Source organism: Calypte anna, chromosome 2, assembly GCF_003957555.1.
Source record: "Calypte anna isolate BGI_N300 chromosome 2, bCalAnn1_v1.p, whole genome shotgun sequence".
Classification (NCBI taxonomy): Eukaryota; Metazoa; Chordata; class Aves; order Apodiformes; family Trochilidae; genus Calypte; species Calypte anna.
In genome coordinates, this window is record NC_044245.1 from 131,570,496 (window position 1) to 131,592,481 (window position 21,986).

Sequence of the window (21,986 nt, forward strand, 5' to 3'; positions counted from 1 at the left end):
CTCTGTAGATAATGTCCTGGATGGGTTTCAGAACTAATCTAAGTAGGCAGCAGCCCAGGATAATCAGGGTTGGTGAAATTGCCCAGTTGATTATTTTGCATGCTGAGCTTGCTGTTGCTGCTGCAAGAGAGAGGTGTTTGGTGCAGTGGTTGCTGCTGAAGAGACGGAGAGGATCAGCTGAGCAATCTCTTGAAGCTGCACTGACAGCTGTGACCTGGAGGCAACAGAAACAACAAACCTGGCTCTGAATGTCCTCTTATCCTCAACTTCAGCTCCATATCTTTTGCTTCTCTGTCCCCTACTATGGGATATCAGCAGGCGCAAGTGCAGAAAAATTCAGTTCTGTCTACAAAGTTAGAAACTGCTTTGCCTATGTGCATACCTGCTAATACTGCCAGCTTCCTGCACAACAGAGTGGATTAAAGTGCAAGTAGATGTCTTTCTAATGAACTTTATCAGATCAGAGTCTAAAAAAGCATATTGACTTCACTCCCTTATACTGTATTGATGATACCTATTATTAGAATGGGAATAATATGTGTAAAGGTACAGTTTACCTGCACAGATTAATTCACAGAACTCTTTGTGGGGTTTTCTTTCACAGAAAAATAATTCAGTTATTGCTATTGACATCTGTGAGCACCTACAACACACAGACAAGAATTAAATAACTTGAATATGAAAGTTAAATAATGAACAACTCTTCTATATTCTGTTGTACCCTTAGAAGGAAAACAACCAGCCTGTTAAAGGGACTCTCACAGAGGCTAATTGCTATTGCTGGGGAGAAGGAGAGATGGTGAAACGGGGTGTTCTGGCTCATTTACATTTGCTAATGTTATTTCTTCACTTTAGGATAATGGTACTGATTTAAAAAAGGAAGAGAGGTGATAAAGAAATAGTGAAAATTTTTTTCATTGGTGATTGCTTTGTTCAGTGAAATTGGTACAGGACTATGTAAATTTACTTTTGTAGAGTGGGTGGGCTTTGATTTCCAGACTTTGGTTTGAGTCTATACTGATTGCCTTGCCTTTTTCTCCTACTTTCCTTTCATTATCAGTTTGGACAATATTGCTTGCTGTATCTGAGCTGCTCAAAGCAGTTATGATGGTACTGATGTCATTAAATCAGTTCAAAAGCTGAACAGCTTTGGGACTGGTTTTGTAGAATTCAAGAAAATGACGGAAAATAAAATTGAATTGTGGTGAAGGGAGAAAATCTAAGAGTGACTGTGACCACATTCTTGAAGGTTGTTATGATTCGCACAGTCGACTACTTCATCGGTTTCTGGTCTGGCCTATGTGGCTAACCAGCAAGAACAGCTGTGGCATTAGTAGAGCTGAGTAAAGTAGTCTAAAAGCAAAGGTTTTGTTTCCAAGGTGATGTGATACGATCTGCAGAACCCTGATGGTCAACAGTGTCCCTGAGTTGCTCTGGAGTACTGAAACCTGGGAGTTTTCCTATGTTCTTAAGTGTAGCCAGGTTGCAGTGTAAATGTTGAGAGAGGCATTATCACAGAATATAAATCCACCAAAGTATCCAAATTTTTCTGTAAGAAAGTATGATTTGTACATTTTATTTAAAAATAAATTTATATTCAATTTGGAGTTTATGCAAAGATCTAGGCGCTGAGTCTCTTTTCTACTGGATTAATCTTAGAATATTTTTGGCTCCCCTGAATTTAGTAGGAAATCTCTTATATGCATCAACTGGAATAAGGACTTAGATTAACCTAATTAATTTTTGTAATTAAAACATAAGTGCCTTCAAGTTAACCTTTTTTAACAAATGCAAATTGTCACGGTTTAACACTGGCCCGGCAATTAAACCGAGTAACAGACGCTCTCTATTAATCTCTCTCTCCTTGATAAAGAAACTCAGCCACTGTTTTGCAAGGATTAGTGGTCACAGCTTAGAGTTTTCTGGTAGAAGCCAGTAGAGTTTGATCATTAGAGCTCTATAGTTTGTGAAGATGTTAAGTGGTAATTTGACATGGATTTCTTAAGAAATCTTAAGTAAAACAACATGAAATTGAGGCTGGCAGAAAATAGTAATATTGGTCACAAGTATGAGTGAAAAAGAAGGTTAAGCAATAGAGAAATATTTAAACAGCTGACTGGCAAATGCCAGACAGAGGGATCCTCCTGCAGACTGGAGGATCTGTATAATACCTGGAGTTTATTGTGCTTGATACTTTTAATCCTACAAAACTTTTAAAGAGATGTAAAGAAAGTATTCTGCTTATGTGCACACTTTCAATGACTGTGTTTATTTTTTTCCTTTTATTTTGAAAAAGTCTTGAAAGTCAAAACAGTCTTTAGGGAGCTGAAATTTAGAATGAAATATTTGTTGGCTTTAAGCAAAGTCTACTTCCTTTAAGAGAAAAAAAAGATCAGATTAACTGATGTTATTATAAGGCTGAGCTAAGGGTTATGAGAATTGGCATACCTCATTAACTTTACCCGTGCAGATGTGACTAAGTAAAGCATTGGTACCTCTGCCTCAAAGATTGTTGGCACATAATTATTAATTGCATTTGTGGCCAGGCTGCCATGTTTTTGTAAAGCCATGCCTAATCTTTCATTGAAATTTTTGATCTTCTTTTCAAGTATGTCAATATTATTTGTAAAAGAAAGTGTTTGAAGTACATTTATACAAATACTCCTGTACAGGAGCCCTGTGAGTTATCTAAATGATTTTTTTTTTTGATGATTTTTTATGAGAATATTTAGAAAAAATATCATCACAAGTATAGTTTAAGCATTTAAAGAGGGAAGTATATTAGTGGAAGAGTAATATTCAGGACAGAGAAACCAAAACTGCTGGTGGAGAGCAGCTGCACTATTGAAGTTCAGGGTTAAAATATCTCTCTGATAAGAGGGTTGAGAGGATTACATCTTTTTATAGCATCACATGTATGACTAAGCATGTTATCTACTTTATTTTCCAAAAGCATGTTGTGTCACAACACTTGATTTATGGCATGATACAATGTGGGATTGTAATACAGTTGAAAAGTGTGCATATAATGTGTTCAGCTTCCTTGGGATGCATTCCTCATGGAACAATGTTCACAATCTGAATAAATTATAGAAGAGAAAAAGGTAGGTAATGTTTTGCTTTTAGCCAGGCACTTCAATTAAATAATAATAATACAGTGTTCTGGCACAACAAAGTATGATAAAGCTGAGATAATGTGATTGTAGACTTTGAACTTTTAGTACTGTGTTCAGTCCAAGTGACAGTGAAATATTTTAAGTGTTTAATCTAAATTAATCTCCCAGTTTTCTGTCCCAGATTTTGTCATTGAAGACATTTATATCTACAGGGACTTTTATTTTTCATAACTAGTTTCTTGGTTCAACTTCTAAATAAATAACTATGCATTCTTATCTTTTGTTTGACATTGCTCACATTCACAGAAAGAGTTCATTTGGGATGGGATATTCTCCTAAGGCAGTGAGAACAGCACAACACGTTATTTGTCAGGAATGGAAAGGACAAGATAGTACAATCATTATAATGTAGTGCTCATGCACTGAGGTGAACTTAAAAGGGCTGTTACTAATTGTGCCCTGCTCTCTATTCTATATCTTTTCTTCACTTTAATGTTTTTCTTAATGAACGAATGTTGAAAAGGTTTGCCACACATGCCAGTTGCAGTGTAACAGTTATAAACTATGGAAAAGAGTTGAGGGATATAACTGAAAACAAAATCCCCTTTTACTCTGAAAAAGTCTGTAAGCAAACTGGAGTTTGTTTGGCTGTTCTGAAGACTGCTTTTTTTACTAGGAATATCTAGGATGTGGAAAATCTGTACTCAGTGAAAAATGACACATTTTCCCCCTCCATTTGCTTTGTATGTTCTGTGATACAAATAAATAAACATCTGCTTACAGGAGCCCCATAATCCCCTATAACTCAAGTCTCTGGGATTAACCACCTTTTATCTGAATATATTTCTGTGTTTAATCTTTAGCCTTTTCCATGTCTGGGTTTTTTTTCCCTCTTAGTCTTGGAAAACAGTCTTTTGAAAATAGACTCAACATAATAGCTGTAATGCAAGATACATGTAACAGTGTTTTTTTCTTCTTCTAAAAATATTTACATTTCTTGGCAAACAGGGAAACTGAATCTTCTCTGGAGGGGAAAAAAGATGCTTTTCACCTGATTAAATTAAAAAAAATCATTTTGCATAGGATAATATTTGATCAAGTAAACTATTCATATTCACAAAATTACTTAGGACTGCATTCAGGATTTGAAAAACTTGGAACTTTTATATCATGGGCTGAAAATTATGTTGCTTTGCTCACAACTGGTCCACAGAGGATTCATTGTCATGGTATTTTGATGGTAAAACTTTGACCAAGTTATTTTCTAACAGTGATGGCAGCATGGTCCAATGCTATGAAAAAAATCAATTAATGAGAATCAGAAAGTGTCTGCCAGCTTGAGGAGACTGACATACAGCAGAATCAGTCTTTGCTTTATCTTTATTTGCTTTACATCCTAGTAAAAGAAACGGGATAAAACAGTTTGAATGGAGAGCAGAGAGAGCAGTAAGGGAAAGGAAGAAAAAATGAGAACTAGTTGGACCAGTCAAGAGACATTTGCAACCAAGAGAACTGGGACACAGGGCTGACCTAGGTCCATTTTCTAGGATAGGAGGGCAGTAAATCCAACCTGACAGCCTAGATTTCCATGTAGGGCTACAGAATTGCAGTGCAGCAAGCAGAGTGATCATGAAGTTAATGCCTGGCATTGATGTGAGTAGGGCTGTTAAAACGGCTAAAAACATTGCTAATACAAATCCTCCAAGGTACTCCATGACCACTGCTTTTGAAACATTGAATTACTTATTGCAATTTCAACTACTCAAATTCTCTTCTGTTTTCCTTAAGTTCCTTGATGATTTGATCACCAAATAGGATGGCATCATAGAAGATCTTGAAGAGAAAATTAATTGCAGTGAGCATGGGGCATATTTTCTACTCTGAACATTCATCCTTTTTCTTGTGTGATTCGGATCAAACTGATCCCACTTCCAGTTCAATTACTAAAATAGAGCTACAATTAAGCGGTTTTATATACAAAGTAAAGGGATTGTTTACTTCTTTCCCTTAAACATTTGAATTATAAAGTTTCGAAATAATTTATGAACAAAAGTATGATGTTTACTTCCCTCAATATTGTTGAATGCTATGTTCTTTGTTAAATATAAAAAATACTGTTATGTTCTTCCTTACCTAATTTTTCAAATCTGACATATATTGCAAATTATATTATTTTTTTTGCAGTGTTCTGAGTTCTAAGGGTGAAAGTTGCTATATTGGTGTTAGATAGAGAAAATAGGCAGGTATATATCATTGTTCCTTATGAATCTCTAAATACATGTTAAAAACTACCAATATTTTATAAAAGAAAATGTTTTTAAAAATTAAATAAGACCATCATACCAGAGAACTGTATATGTTAAAGCCTTCATTACAAACTTCAGAACTGCAATACAATTAAGTTTATTATCATTTTCTAAAGGAAAAATGTAAAAAAGTTTGTAAATTAAAGAACAACTAGAAAAATAATTTCACTATTAACAAATAAGATAAAACCACTTTTCCCATTTCCTAAGCGATCAAATAATTAGTAAGGCTACAGAATATGTATGTTGCAATAATCTAAGCTTGTTATATAGTTTATGCATTTGTTTTTTGTTTATACATGGTATTTTTGCAGTGTTACATGACACAGAACTCACGATTGAAGAAATTGAAAGTAGAGGCAAAACTGAGAACTTCAGACCAACAAAGCATTTCCCATTTCTTAATGCTTTGTTTTGTATTTTTCAGGACTTATAACAACGATGTTTTATGGCTTCTTTGGCTACAGCTGAAAAGGCTTTTTTTTTTCATCTGAAAGATGACTGTAAAATTGGCATCTTACTGAAAAGAACTTCTATCCTTGTGAAATCTCTTTCTCTTATCTATTTGTTGTTGCACTTTGTGTAAGCACCGTAGAGATCTGGGAGAATGAGCTACCTTGCTTCTCATTTACAAACATCATCCAAGTTCTACTTGCAGAGCAATTTACCATTGGAATAGTACAATCCTGAGGAGGCTCTTTAAGGAGCAGGTTGATTTTCCTATGAAATCCATGACTAGAACTGCCATGTAAAACTGCAATATGAGCAGATTTCATCCAGTAGTCACTGAGAGTTCAGTGTGGAGCTCTACATTTTTATAGTGCCTTTCAGCTGAGCAATGACTGGAAATCTGTGTTCTAGTTGTGATGTTTCTTCTCATCATTTGCTTTTTGTTTGGGCTACTCCTCTTTGCCTTTTTCTGGTGTGTTAATTGCTGAAGTTCTTGTTTTGAAAGGAAGAGCGATCTAGGAATTTGCACTTATGAAAGTTCCTAAGAAATTAGATGCTTTATTTCTTTTATTTCTTTAACCCAGCAACCTATTCAGGCATTTACAGCACCACAAAGAAAATGGCTGAAAAGTCCTAGCAATTGAGAGTGGAAATCCAGCTTGCAAAGCCTAATGTTGGCTTATGGGATGCTCTTTCTTAAAATATGGAACTTACTATAGAGAAAGATTTCAGCATATGCACAGAGATACTTTTTGCCTGTAGTTGAAAAATATTTCCACTGCTAGGAAAGAGTATAAAAATGGAATTCACTTTTCAATTTGAAATGTTAACGTGTACTGATACAAGTTATCCTGAGTCATGAATAATGAACATGGCAGGACAAAGGGCAGAATATGCAAGTAATTAACTCAGAAGTCTGAGAATATCCTTTGGAGACATTCATATGAATTATGGTTATCTTTTTTCCGTGAATATAGTGTTAATATATAATGAAATCTAGGAATTTAATGAACTGGTTTATACCTGTAACTTACTCCATATTCTCTTGGTAGTTAGCAGAATGAAATTATATGATAGCATTTAACTTATGAAAGGTGTTTCCAGGAAGAAGTTTTATCAGTGTAGTAATGCTTTTATATGCTGACTCCTCACAGTAATGATGATGCTTTAATTTTTTTTAACCGATTGCAACATGTTCCCCATAGGCTGCTCAGTGTAGTGTAGAATTTTCTGGAAGTTCTAATGAGAAACAGGCTGGAGATGTGTATTGTGTGTGGAAGAGCTAAATAATAAAAATATTTTATGTTAAACTGAGTAACCAAGATATAATCGATATCTGAAAAGTCTGCATTATTTTAGTGTAAGCAGTAAGGATGAAGTTCTGTAATAATTCCATTAAGTGCAGTATTATGTGCTTAGAGAAAGATGGAAAGGTGAAAATTAACATAAGGATTTTGTAACAGTTACATTACACAGTTCAGCTTAGTATGTATGACATGTGGCAGTATTCACACAAGAATTTTTTCAAACTACAAAAAGAATTAGTCCTGACAGAAGAAAGTGAGGTATTCTAATCTTTATAGTAATTTATAAATTCCAAAATGAGAGTTTTGCATATGAAAAAAACACATTTCCCCTCTCTATTCTACAAAAAAATGTGTCCATAAAATGTATAAAATGTAATCTAATTAATGAGGATGCTTCTATTTGTATGACCCTCTTTTCTGTGATGTTAGCAGAAAACAAAACAAATCGTTCTCAGTGTTTAAAATGTGTGCTTTTAAAAGGGATATAAAACAAAGTCAAGCATTTTCCTAAGCCAAAATGGAAAAAAAAATACTGTATAAATACAATTTGAGAAATGCTGACCAGATTCTTGCTTACATTTGCATTTGCAATGCCAGCTGACAACATTCTGGCTGATATAAAATATAGACTGAGGCCAGTATTTTGATTTTATTAAATAGAACATGGTACCTGCTAAGGTATAATGAAGACTTTAATATCAAAGTAAATAATATCCAAATTGAGGAAAAATTATGTATGCATAATCCCAAACATTACAGATGCATGTAAATTAATTTTTAAATTTTTATGAATACATAGACTGAGTAATTGAATTTAAATTCACTTTAGGTGTAATAGCTTAACCAGGAATACTTTGATCTAAGTATAGAATCTAATGATAGATTCCTTTGGTCCTCTCTGCATCTTGTAAGAATTTGGAAAAGTCCAAACCTTCTAAATTCTCAAACTCTGATACCCTTTTGTCTTTCCTCCATTAGCACTACTAATGCTTGTTCATTCCTGTACTTATACCCCTTATGCTAAACTTCTCCTAAATCTACTCTTTTTGTGATTTATCACTTCTAGCAGATTAAGTAACTAAGACTTTGTACAAGGCCAGAGCTGGGAACAGGTCCTGAAGTGTGTAATTATTACGCAATGTTTGAGATAGAATAATGCACACTGGTACTTGCTTGTGCTGTCTTTGCCCACCAGTTCCCCTGATGGGTACCTTTAAGCCAGGGAAAGAACTGCAGACCCTTGGCACCCACCATGCCTGGTTTGATGGTTACACAGCAGTTCTGAAAGTGTTTATTAACAGAATAGACAGCTTCCACAGAAGCAAAAAAGTGTGTGAATCTTGCAGAGTCAACTAATTTATTGTGTCTTTCATAGATGAGATAGCTCCCATTCCTCAATGTACCCAAGCTGTCAAGAGGAGGTCAGTGGTCATTTTGGTTTTCTGTTACACTGGGGACTGGTGACTCCATAGCCTGTGGTTTACAGTCAGGTGTTGCCAGTGATGTTTTCCTGGGTTGTGCAGGGCCACACAGAATCAAGTTTGAAAAACTTCAGCTGCTGGTGAGAGGACAATGGCATTTCCTGCAACACTAGCTCAGGAACTTTTCCCACAGTTTCAGAAAGGTTGGGACAACTGTTGTATCTAAGTTTTTATCCAAAGTTGTCTTTCAGTGGCATTGCATTCACCTGTTTATTTACCTCCCATGTCTGATTATATGATATTAATTGCATGGAACAAGGTTTTTGGAGATAAGAAGAGGAGAAGATTTTGTGGGTTTAAAGGACACTTTTGTGAAAGATTGTGAAGGGTCCTATTGAACTCATATTCTCTTAGTAGGCAAGATCCTACTAAGTTATTGCTGTTTGCAGTACTGGGAATTAGAGAAAAAGTGCAGTAAGATTTTTTACCTTTTCCCCATTGGGACAGTCTTACACTTGGAAATATATGAAGGCCAGGGACTGTGGGATTTGTGTGTTATCAGCCTTTACTAAAAGAAAGAAATCGTTTATTATACTTCACTTATAAAAGCTGTAAAAAAAATTAAGCTACAAAGCTATAAGAGACAGATGTTAAGAAATATATGACATGTGAAAGCCAATATTTGCACAAGATTATATTTGAAGGCAACAGGGAAGAAATGATGCTGAATTCTGGCAGAAAAACAGTTAAATTTGTTAACTTTCATTGAGATTTGTAGTTTGCCAAAGTTGTTACTTCCAAAGCATATCATACTTGCCTGTTCTTTATTGGATTTCACAGAGTGTGCTCTAAAAAAAAATAGGCAGGAAGGGTAATGTCACTGTAAAAAGTAGGTAACTGCTTGTGTTGTTTACAGAGCATAGCTATGAGCACTGCCAATCTTGTATTTGCAAAAAACTGTGATATCTCTTTATTTCAACCATCAGTTCTAGAAATGGGAGTTACAAATCAAAGTCCATCATCAAATGTAGATGTCACGGTTTAACACTGGCCCGGCAATTAAACCGAATAACAGACGCCCAAACCAGGACAGTAGAGTAATAAATGTTAATAGTATAATTATTTGTATTTGCAATATTACTAATCAAGATTGCATTTTAAGCTAAATTGATTTTATTTTGATAGATAGAAATAGTCCAATATTATTAGTGTAGTAGTAAGCAGCAGCAGATGAATACTGGGGTTTAAATTATTTCTTATCACAGTAAAGGAAATATCAGATTTTTTTTTTAATTCAAGATTCAGGTAATAAAATATTAATAAGAAATTATTACAGCTTATTCAAGGCAGCTTTTTAAAAAAATCTTGACTTGTGGAAGGGCTGCAGTTCTTACAAGTCTGTATGGTATTTTGTCTGTGCTGAGCAGATACAGACAGAAATGAAGTGTTTCATGGAGTTCTAAAAACAAAATTGCTGAGTAGTCTTCAAGGGACTTATGGGTGTATTTCCAAGTGTTCACTACCAGATTGAAATCAGGAGAGCAACCCTCTGTTGTTTACAAGTCAGATGGCCGTATCTGTTCAGGTCATTTGCCTGCTGGATCCCACAGCTATTTTTTTCATATCTGAGTCTTGCCCAGAGATATCAAGAATGCATGATGAGGAAAAGAGGCAGCCTTTACACCATAGTTAGGGCATAGTCTCTACCATAAAAGGCAAAAAACCCCCATTCCTTAATATTAATATTTGAATAATTGGAGTCTCTTGGAACTTAATTTCTGTACATTTTTGATACTTTTGATTAAAAAAAAAAAAAGGTTGCTCGTATAATTTTTGTATTTGTTATGTTCAAACATCCAAGGCTTTCAGCTTCATACTCCACAGAGATTAATAGTATCTCACAATTGGAGTGCTCATGTCTCTGAGTAAGATAAGCAATGGAGAGACCATAGAATCACTTAGGTTACAAAAGCAACAACGATGCATTTGCTGCTGGTCTTCCAGTAGTAGTGGGTTAGAACAATAGCAGTTTATCTGCCACAATGCTGATGTGAAAAGCCATTTATTTGTAGAGTTGTGTTAATCTTGATTAATGATATTGTCAAGGAATCAAATGAGTAACTGAAGCATGGGAGAATGTGATTTGAAAACAGCTGCAACCCAAGCTCCTTACACAATTTTATCTGGTCACTTGGTGGCTTTTGAAGAATTTTGAATGAGTTGTTAGCCTCATTTGGAGCAGAATAACTTCGGTGGCAAATGTGCAACTTGTTTTCTGTGAATACAGTTGTGCTACCTGGAGAAAAGAATAGTGGTCCAGGCTCATCCACACTAATTTGTTGCTTCTGAAAAACTCGTCTAGTGTGAACTACATGAGTTATTCTGGCTGAAGCACTGATTTGTGAAATCAGAGGCTCCATAATATACAACCTGGTCCAATTTATGAGGTGAAATTCCTTGCTAATTTTGCAAGCCTTAAGTATTATGACTTTCTACTCTCACCTCAAATTTCCAGTTTAAAGTAGGGGATATGAGGAAACTTTTCTAAAAAGGTAGTGGAAAGTATTGACCTTTTGCTTTAATTCCCTTTGAAAACACTTTGCCTCAGGGGATATATTTTTGGATAATTGTGATCTGAGAAGAACAGGAGACTGAGATTAAATCCCTTATGTAAATTTTATTGGAGCTTCAGTTGCCATGAAGTCTATAATTACGAGCATAGTTCTGGTTGACTGTGAAAAGGTCCCTGAGCAACATGCTTATTTATGTATTCAGCTAAATGAAATAATTACAGAGCTGACATCACCAACTATTCTTTTGTAGAGCCTTCTTCCGTTGTTCTATATTCTTTTGAAATCATAAAGGCACTTAAAATTTCAATTAAGACATCTACTTTTTATCATTAAGGTACAAAATTAGTTTTGGAATGTGGATGTATCCATCTCTCTCTCTCTTTATATATATCTATATGATTTAAACAATCTTAGCCTTCAATCTCCACATTTTACTTCTTACCATATTGCTTCTCTTTGAAGAACCTCCTGCAATGATTTCTGTTCAAAGAAGGTTTCCATTCAGTTTGTATACATAGACCAGTATAGATGTGGAGCATCTTGGATGGATGTCGGGAAATGATTTTTTTTTCTTTGTTTTAATAATATAATGAAATTTAATGCTTGTTTTTTAAGTAGATTTTTATAAATTCTTGTGATTTGCTATGTATGAGTATAGCAGAGCTGGGAAAAGGCAGAATTTACAACCCTAGAAATTATTGAAGAAAAATCAAGTCCTATAATTCTCAGTTTTGGCCCTAAAAATTGTTTGGAATGTTTCAAAATTTTCTCTTCCATCTACATATGACAGCAGATTATTTTAAAAGAGGTTAATTGCAGCATCCACTTAATTTCATTATGCATACAGGCCACAAAGAGAAATTCTTTCAATTTAACCCCAACTGCTGCAGAACAAGCATAGACTGAGAGCAACAGAAAAACACTCTCAGGAGACAAATACTTTTGTATTTAGTACTGCATTTAGATTACATTCAATAACCAAAGGGGTCATTAACTGAAGAAACAAAGATATTGATGAGTTACTTATTTAATCTCCAGCCTTTGTCCATGCTGTGCACAGATGATTGTACTCTTGGTTAATAGTGGGAATTTTTCATCTTATTATAAGAGATTACGTATCAACACATTTATATAGGGGCTAAATTAAAGCTCCACAGTGAACTTAAGTCTTGTATCATTCTCACCTTAAGAATACTCATTTGGCAACCTCACCTTCTTAGTGTAACAAGTATGTGGATTTTCTTGCATGCACATATGGGCATACGAACATCCATAGGCACAAAATATGGTTGATGTTGCTAAGGTGTCTTAAAAAACAAGCACAGTCATTGGTGTTTTATTTTCGCAGGTGTAACAGATCATTGTTCTAATTTGATTAGATAGTATCATACTGTCAAGGCTGTTTATACAATATATGAAACTAAACCAGGCAGCTTATGATTCTTACTTCTGGAATCCTCTTGAGTTTCATTTCAGATTTTCTTTTCCCCTTTAAAGGAGGTAATGAATTTCTTTCAAAAAAGGTGGTTTGACAAGGATAACATGTAAACAAAGTCAAAACAATAGGGCTTTTTACGTATACTAGATTACCTTTTTCATCATGAATTTTAAAGGGGAGATTAATATGTAACGATCCAATTACTGCTTTACAGAGACTTTTGTTGCAGTGTCAAGGTGATGAAAATCCCTCACATGATGATTTTTTTTGCTGTCTCTCTAGCTTCAGAATCAGCAGATGCACTGCATGTTTTTAGACTCTTTATGGAATGATTGCTGCCAGAAATTGATGATACTTTGGATATACTGCAATAAATTTCTGCTTACTTGTTTCTTAAATCATTCTAACAATGAAGTGAGCCTATGCTGTGTCTGCTGCAGTTTTGAAAACAGTTTTGAGAAGGTAGCAGGTTGAATTAATTGAATCTTATACTTGCTTTGACAGTCAGAAAGGCTATTCCACATATGAAATGTTAGATGACCTTCAAGGAAAAAAAGCTGCTATAATTTGTATTGAAATGCTGTTGCTATTGAAATTCCTTGCTACAAATACTTTAATCTAAACTGGTGACATATCCTACAGTAGTTGTATTTCACTCTTGATTATTAGGTAGAAATTTGAAGCTTGCCTATAGTTTTCTGCATAGTGTAAATTGAGAATTATACCAAGAAAAGAAGTAGTCTTAGTTCCTAAGTGTTGGCTTGCTATTCAACATGGCTGTTTGTATGTAATACAGAATGTTTGGGGGTTTTTGAGGTTATTTTTTCTGTTCTAAAGTTGTTGTAGTCTCATCAGTGATCAAGACATTTAGTGAATTTTTGAGTCCTTTTCTGTGCTTACCAAGTGCTTGTAAGATTTTTTGGAATAACATGATCAAAAATGTGGACTGGACTTTTTTTGCCTTACCCCTTCACTCCAGCTATCTTTACAGGACAACAGCTATGTCCAAGGGTAAAAGTGGAGGATATTTTTTCCCTCAAACAAAACCTAATGACTGAAGAGAAAAAGACAACGGTGAACTGGAACCTGATTATTACTTTGATTATTTTATAAAATGGTTTAACTTAAAAAATTTAAATACTGTTAAAAATTACATCTTTAGATTATTTAGCTATATTATTCTGTTAGATACACAGGTATGTTATTTGTTACTGGTTATCTCATACTGAAAATCACAAGATGAGTATTTCTTAACATCACTTTTGATAGCAAAATGCCAGTGATCCTAACTGGAGGCAGTGAAAAGAAAGGGAAAGGATATGATAAATGGAAAAAGTGTCCAGTCTTCATTCATTATATATGGGTGGCCCTTGAGCTGATAATCCAGTTTAATTTTAGATACCAATGTGCCTATTACAGGAGATATCGATATGTTAGCGCTGTCTCATTAGGATTATTTCTAGATGACTTTGGGAATAAAAATATAGAAAGCTGTACCAAATAAATATTTATTTATTTTTTTAAAAAATAAGATAAGAAGATTTTCCTATCCTTGAAATATTCACTATTTCAGTTTTACTTACAGCTGATTCTTGATAGAATTAATACATCTCTGTCATGAGTACAACTGACATGCGAAGTTTTAGTTCTTGTTTGTGATTCTGACATCAAGTCTTATACAGAATCCATTCCCTAACTCTCTTTCACAGTCACTTTTTGTTTTCACTTCATAGATTTCAGGCTTAGTAATTAAGATATACTGATTCAAACTAGCTTAGGGTTATTTTCTGTAATAATTAGTACTGACATCAAAGCACTAAGCTTCAAATTAATTAAGTACACAATATAAGTATGTTTTTCTGTATTTTTATGTTACTAATAAGTATTAGAAGGGTCTATGCAATGTATGCAAGCTTTGAAAATATTTAAAAAAATTATTTGCATTGCTTTAGATGTTCTAGTAGCCTTAAAGGTATTATTTGAAGGAAAAATTGGTATAGACACTCTGTGAGCAGATATCCATTTCTAAAAGAAGTTAAAATGCACCTGGTTAAATACTGCCATTCAAAGGTAGAGAGCTCATATGTCTGCCCAAAATATCCAGGTAGAAATAGGTTCATATTTAGTATTTAGTACATGTGCAGGAAATCCTATGCCCCTGAGATGCCTTCCAGATGCCAGGCAGCCTTGTTGGAGCTACCGTGACTCAATTTACCAGAGTCACAATTTCAGGATGTAAAAAGAGTGTATATCTGTGGAAAGCTGAATGTAGGGTAAGTCACCAGAAAGTAGAAGTAAATATGTCTACTAATGCTAAATAGAGCATTCCTGAAGCTACTTATTTCTTCAGTTTAATCAAGCCTCCTTTGGTGAGAGTAAATAAAATGGTAATGAAAAGGAAAATAGGTACCACAAACACTCAAGACCCACAACTGGTTTTTAAACATTGCAGCAGTTTCACACAATTTTTCATAGTGCTTCAACTACAAACACATTTCTCTTCCAGGTTTCAGTAAGGCTTTTTTCCAGCTGGCTTGGCAGATTTTGCTATTGCCATGCTTTTGGCAGCAGGACTGTTGAATTTGCCTGGACAATTTTCAGAGTCTGAGAAAGGAATTTATTGTGCCTGTGCAGATCAGTTCCCAATTGTGCAGCAGCTCCAAACACATCATAACTCAGTTGGATCTTCTCTGTTTGTATGACAAAACCGTGCTTCCTTAGCAGTCATTTCCCAAGGTGACTGATTTTTGAGAGAGGTGACTGATTGAGATTTAGATAGAAAGGTGACTGATTTTTTGAGACCCAGCAAGATGGGAGACAGGTCTTTTCCTCACTGTTCAGAAACAAGTTAACTTATATGTGTATTATATTTAAGAGCTTGTTAAGTAGACTCATCTGTGCAGCGCTGTAGGCTAACTGGCCTGTTTCCTTTTAGTTGAGGGTAATATCATCACAGCATTACAGAGGACTGAGCTGCCATACCAATGGATGGATGTGGGATTCTTTAAGGATATTCTTAGGTTTGATTCTCCCTTGTATTACTAAAAGTACTTGTTTCTTCTTTAAAAGGGCCCCTCATTCAGGTATAGGCAAGTTTTATTGTTGATATCAGTACCAAGCCTTAGACACCGAAGAACTTGCAATGAAAACAGTCAGTTGGTATGCATGGTAATGACCAATAACCAAAGAAGAAGTTTGAGTTTAGCCCATGAACACTTGTATGACATTTGCACATGTGAATAGGGAAGAAAAAGTAAAAAAAGCATATTCTGTAAGAAGAGACTAAATTTGGACTATTTAGAACAATGACAAAAAATTGCTTTTGATTATGTACTACTGGCCATGATCCAGAAATACTGCCTTGTCTAAGTTTTACAAAGCATGTTTTCATTTGTATTTTGGTAGAGAAATTTCCTTTTCCAAGCATAGGCTCAAAACTTCCTCCATAAACAATAGAGAAGCAGGAAGAAATGGAAAAGGGAAAAAGCTAGAAAAAGCCTTCATCAAAAGTGTACACATCAAAAGTGTAATTGGAGAGGCATCTTCCTAAGACAATGTCTTTAGGACAGTCACAGAAAAGAGAAAAATTCACAGGACATTATGCTTCATTAATTCATTTTTCCTGATCTTACTAGAAATGGAACATACAACAAAGGTGTACAAACCTGAGAAAATTGAATTTAATATTAATCAACTGGCAGTGGGGAACTGAGTCCGCAGTATAACATATCTGGCCACTTCTTGTGACTTCTTAACATTCCATTTTCTTGGTGTCCCCAGGTGTGAGTTTTTGCACTGGATTATATGATACAAGCCATGGTGTGACATATATTGTCACACTTCAGGTGTCTGTGTTTGGTTTGCATGGACAGGTTTTGTTAGTGGAGGGGCTGTAAGTGTGGCTTCTGTGAGAAGCTGCATGGAGCTTCATCCATGTCCAACAGACCCAATGCCAGCCACCTGCAAGATGGACCCACCAGTGGCCAAGGCCAAACCAGTCAGCCTCTGGTGGTAGTGCCTCTGTGATAGCACATCTAAGAAGGTGGGAGAAAAACTTAAGTGCAAAAGCAGATGTAGAATATGGGAGAGCAACAACTGCAGACACCAAGGTCAGTGAACAAGGAGAGGGTGAACAAGGTCCAGGCACAGGGACAGGCATTCCCCTGCAGTCTGTGGTGAAAACCATGGTGAGTTAGGTTGTCCCCCTGCATCCCATGATTAATGGTACTCACCTGCATCCCATAGAGTACCCCAAGAAGGAGCAGGTGGATGCCCAAAGGTGGTTGTGACCCCAAAGGAAGCCCATGCTTGAACAGGCTCCTGTCAAGACCTGTGGAGTCATGGAGAGAGGAGCTCACACTGAAGCAGGTTTTCTGGAAGGGCTTGTGACTGTGTGGGAAACCCAGTCAGGAGCAGTCTGTTTCTAAAGGACCGGCACTGGAGCAGTTTGTGAAGAACGGCAGCCCATGGCAGGAGCCCCTGTTGTAGGAATTAATGAAGGACTGTCTCCCGCACTGGAAGGGACCTCTCACTGGGGCAGGGTAAGAGTGTGAGGAGTCCTACCCCTGAGAACGAAGAAGTGGCAGAGACAACATGTGATGAACAGACCACAGTCCCCATTCCCTGTCTGCTTGAGCTGCTGGGTGGGTAAGAGGCAGAGAAATGGGGAGTGAGGTTGAGTCTAGAAGAAGGGAAGGGTGGGGGGAAGGTTCTTTAAGATTTTTTTTTTTATTCTCATTATCCTATTTTGACTTCTAATTTGCAGTAAACTAAATTATTTTCCCCAGGTCAGAGCATTTTTGCCTATAGCAATAATTGATGTGATCTCTTCCTGTCCTTATCTTCACCCATGAGCCTTTTGTTTTATTTTCCTTCCCCTGTCCAGCTGTGGAGATGAGTGATAGAGTGGGTTTGGTGGGCACCTGGTGTCCAGCATGGATCAGCTCACCATGGTGTTATATTAAAGGCATGTCAGTAAGTTTATGAGGTCACCCAGCATGTGTCACTGTGTGGTGACTGGAAGAATCACTTCCAGTGGGAGTCTACTGAGTTTGGACTTCCATTAAGAAATTCTGGTGTTTCTTTTTCTCTTTTTGTTTTTTTAGCTCCAGCTCAGGTTAGTAATACAGTAGGTTTCTACAGGAAGCAAGTATTTTATCACAGAAATGTTTTTGCCATATAGGTATGCCTTTTATAAAATTTAATTCAAAGGAAATATATTTTTCAAAATATATTTGACTAATAGACCAAGCCTAATTTTGTTTTTGAAAATGCAATTTTGAGGAAAGCCTTTCTCATCATTTAAATCCCTCCAGCAAAACATACTTGAGAAAATACTTCCAGTAAATATTCTTTTATCATTAGTGATGCTCTTCATCACTGTGATGAACTTATTTAGAAAGAGAGCCAGAACAAAATAATCATGCTGAAACCCTTTCAGCTTTTACATTAGATAATCCTTTCTGCTGAGAGTAATATCTTTTTTATTGAGCATCATTAGCAGTAGTTGAGAAGTTGTATGACCTTTCCTTTTTGGCATGGAGATTTGGATCTGAGGAAACAAGTTTTTGTTTTGCTTGGTTCAAAGCAAGTTAATTTTAATTTGCCAAGGGAAGAATTTTGTAGTTTAGACAGGTCCTATTTAAAATGGGAAGGCTTAGGGTCATCCATATATCCTCTGTGAAGGTTTGGGGAACCTTAGAACATTCCAAATCACTCTGCTTGTAGAATAACTAATTAAATTGTGCTCATTACATCTAAGCTGCTTAGAAGAAAAATAGTTTTGTACTTTACCATGGATCTGGACAATGAGAATGTATATTGCTTTCTTCAAATAACATGTTAAAAGTAATATTTTTTTTAATTTCTAATTGTATAATATCAGTCCAATAGACTTGTCTTCCATGGCACCTTGAAGAGTTCTGGGTCCTTTCTGTGATAATTTTGATATCTTCTTGTGTATGTAAACAAATAGTTGGGGCTGTGTACAAATAGCAATTTATGGTAGCAGAATCCTTCTGATGAAAAGATTATGACAATCTGCAGGAGTCACTGAGACCTGCTTAATAAACCTTGGAGGAGAAATAAGACATTTTGGGTACAATGAAGGTATGACTTATCTCACCTGGAAGTACACATCTAAAGCAAGTCAAAAGAACCACACCTTAAAAGGTTCTGTTTCCCTTCACTAACTGTAAAAGAAACATAGGCTGATTAATTCAGATGTATCAATCTGTTCTATAAGTATCCAAAGTCTTGGTAGAAGAATTAGAGATCTCTTGTTTCAATTACTTGAGAGTTCTCTGTAAAGTTTCTCTAACATGATATAAAAGGACTTAGAATTTTTTTTTCCCTGAAAATAGAAAGAAATAGGACATTCTGTAGTAGGAAAAGAACCAGTGTATTTTATTTTTAATGTATAATGAGAGAGGACTTGACTCGAAAGCTCCTTGAGAAGCCTCAAGTCTGCTCTCCTCATGTCCAATGTTGAAGTTTTTTGCTGGCAGTTTTCCTCTTGTCAACAGAGATTTTGAACTCCATTGCCTGGTGGTTACTGTGGTTACTGTGGCTAATGTGACCACTGATCTTCATTTCACTCATACGATCCTCTCTGTTGATGAGCATCAGATCAAGGAGGGCATTCTGGGTTACGACCTGTTCCATAAAGCTGTCATCCAGGTGGCTTAGAAATCACCCGGCCGGGTTGTGCCTGCTGTATGGTGTTCCCAGTTGATTTCCAGAGAGCTGAAGTCCCCCGTAAGGACAAGGGCAATTGACTAGGAAGCATCCCTTAGTTCCTCAAAGAATAGGTCATTGGCATCCTCATCCTGGCCAGGAGGTCTGTAGTATATGCTAACAATGACATTATCATTAATTGTTTGTCCCTTGATTCTTACCCAAAGACTCTCAACTGTGCCATTGCCTACTGGGAGCTCCATGCACTCCAGCTCTTCCATTATGTACAGTGCCACCACTCCACCAATTCTGCCCTTTCTATCTCTTGTGTCAAGTGTCTGTACCCATCCAATAGGGTGCTCCAATCACAGGACTCATCCCACCAGGTTCACTTATACCTTCACTTATATAATGCCAAATCTCTGTGACAGGGCCAGTGTGGACCCACATGAAAGTTTAGTTTTATAGGAATCCTTGCTCTTGACAATGTCATACAACACTATGGAATTATATGGGGAAATGTCTGAATGGGAGAGCTGGCAAAACCATGAAGGGTTTCTACAAAGCACAGGTAAAGTACAGTGTTCACCATACAACAGCAGGGACATACTGATACTCCTGGATTCCTTTCTAGTATCTTTTTTTTTGGATTAGCTGAGATAGCTGCTCAAAATTTTAAAACCTTAAAAATTCCCAGTAATTTGCAGTGGCAAATTCTTAATTCCTAATGGTAGATACCTACATTTAAATTTAGTCCTTTGATTAAAAGATGCCATTTCTCAGAAAAACTCAGGAATTAAAATCAGTAAGAATTATGATTTTTAGCTGGTCTTCATCTCATGAACTCCGTTTTATTTCAATGCTTTGGTCCTAGAATTATGCACCAAATTATTGGGAAGCAAATTCCAGCTTTCTTAGTTAGTCTGTGGTTTTGGGTACAGCAGTTGTATTGATGACACAGAATACTGGTGGGACAAGACAATATGGATTCAAGCGCCTCTAGTTCATGCACTTCAAGCTGAGAAGTAAACATGGTAATGAGATGAGCTTTTGTCACTTAAGGTCCATTTTAAAATTTGTTTTAAGGCCTGGATTTGTAAGCCAGACAATATATACCCTGGAACTTCTGCAATCTTCAGGATTGTAAATGTATATTTCTGCAGTTAAGGCTAGACCTTTGTTATCTGACTGATAAGTTTACTGAATTCTCCTGAAGCAATGTCTTTGGAGACAGACACTAGAAATTCCATACCAGAAGTACCTTTTGCAAAAAGTTACTGGCTTTCAGAAGAAGACTTCTTTTCCCATTAGCAGGATAGCCACACTTCTATCTGTAATATAGTCAAGATATTAGCTGTCATGAAAAGCACTTTATGTACGAATTTCTCACTTCAAAATTCTATCTTCTTTTCAATCAAGGAAGTAATTTACAGCAGGCCAATTTATTACTTACAAAATATAATTGAATTATATCTTCAAAATAATTCCATGAGGTTCCTTACCACTGCTTTTATGAAACCAAAGGACATTTAATACACTACAATGTTCAAGGCCAGGTTGGATGTGGCTTTGAGCAATCAGGGAGTTTAGTGGGAGATGCCCCTGCAGGGAGGATGGAATCTTGGTGATCTCTAAGGTCCCTTAGAACCCAGACCATTCTATGATTTGTGAATATTCCTGCAAAATGTAAGGGAATAAGTTGAAAGTTTATTTGACAAGAAAACCTTTGTATTCTGTACATTTATTTCCTCAAAATGAAAATGAGACATTATTTTGATACCATATGCAAGTATATATACTAGGAGAAAACAAGTGAAAAAAGATCAGATTTCTCATGGGCTGCATCTTCTCATCCTCTCTGTAAACTTTTCTAGACAAGTGTTAAGATTGTGAATAGACCTATTTGTAGTGAAATGAGGCAACCAGGTGCCACTAATTGCCAGGTAGTGGGCATGAGCTTGTGTTAAGCCCACCTGTGCCTGATTAGTGGCACCTGGTTGCCTCATTTCACTACACCTATTAGTTATATTCTACAAACTTACTGATATAATTTCAGTGGAATAGATTGAGCAATGAGAGAGCAGGATGTGAAGGCACAGACATAAAGAACGTTGCATGTGGTCTGTACTAATAAAAGCAGAAATACTTTTGTTTTGTATTCTTTTGGTCATGAAATCTGTTATAAAAGTCAACAGTTTTCCCTGCATACAAATAGTATAAAAATATAATGTAGCATGTAGTACCATAATATTTTTTATATAACATGTAATAATAATGGTGAAAAAAAGAAAAAGAGAAATGTAAAAATGCAAAACGTGTGGGCATAAATTACAATTTAAAGTACTTACATAAAAGAGAATGTTTTATTAAAATACATGAGTCATTGTCCAGTTCTGTGGACAGCAGCATTAAGTTAGACATTTTCTTTAAAGCTTTTTTTTAACTTCTTATCATGTGACTGCTGTAGAGATTATAAAATATATTTTGTCAAAATCCTATAAATTTATTCCACAAGGTATCTATACTTACTAGAGTTTGTTCTCATATTTAACTAGTAGATATTTCTCTGAAAATTTCAAGCAAACGTCATATGCAGTTTAGTCTAAAATTTTTTTCTATATTTTTTTGTCTTAGAAATCCATAAAATTAACAGATAAGTTTCCTTATAACATCATCTACTGAACAGCTGAATGTAGAATA

General features: G+C 35.7%; 1 protein-coding gene across 36 annotated transcripts in view; it reads left to right on the forward strand.

Moving 5' to 3' along the window:
• The window catches only part of RIMS2 (regulating synaptic membrane exocytosis 2), a 419,884-nt gene that overhangs the window by 197,939 nt on the left and 199,959 nt on the right, over positions 1–21,986 (forward strand). The window lies entirely within an intron of this gene.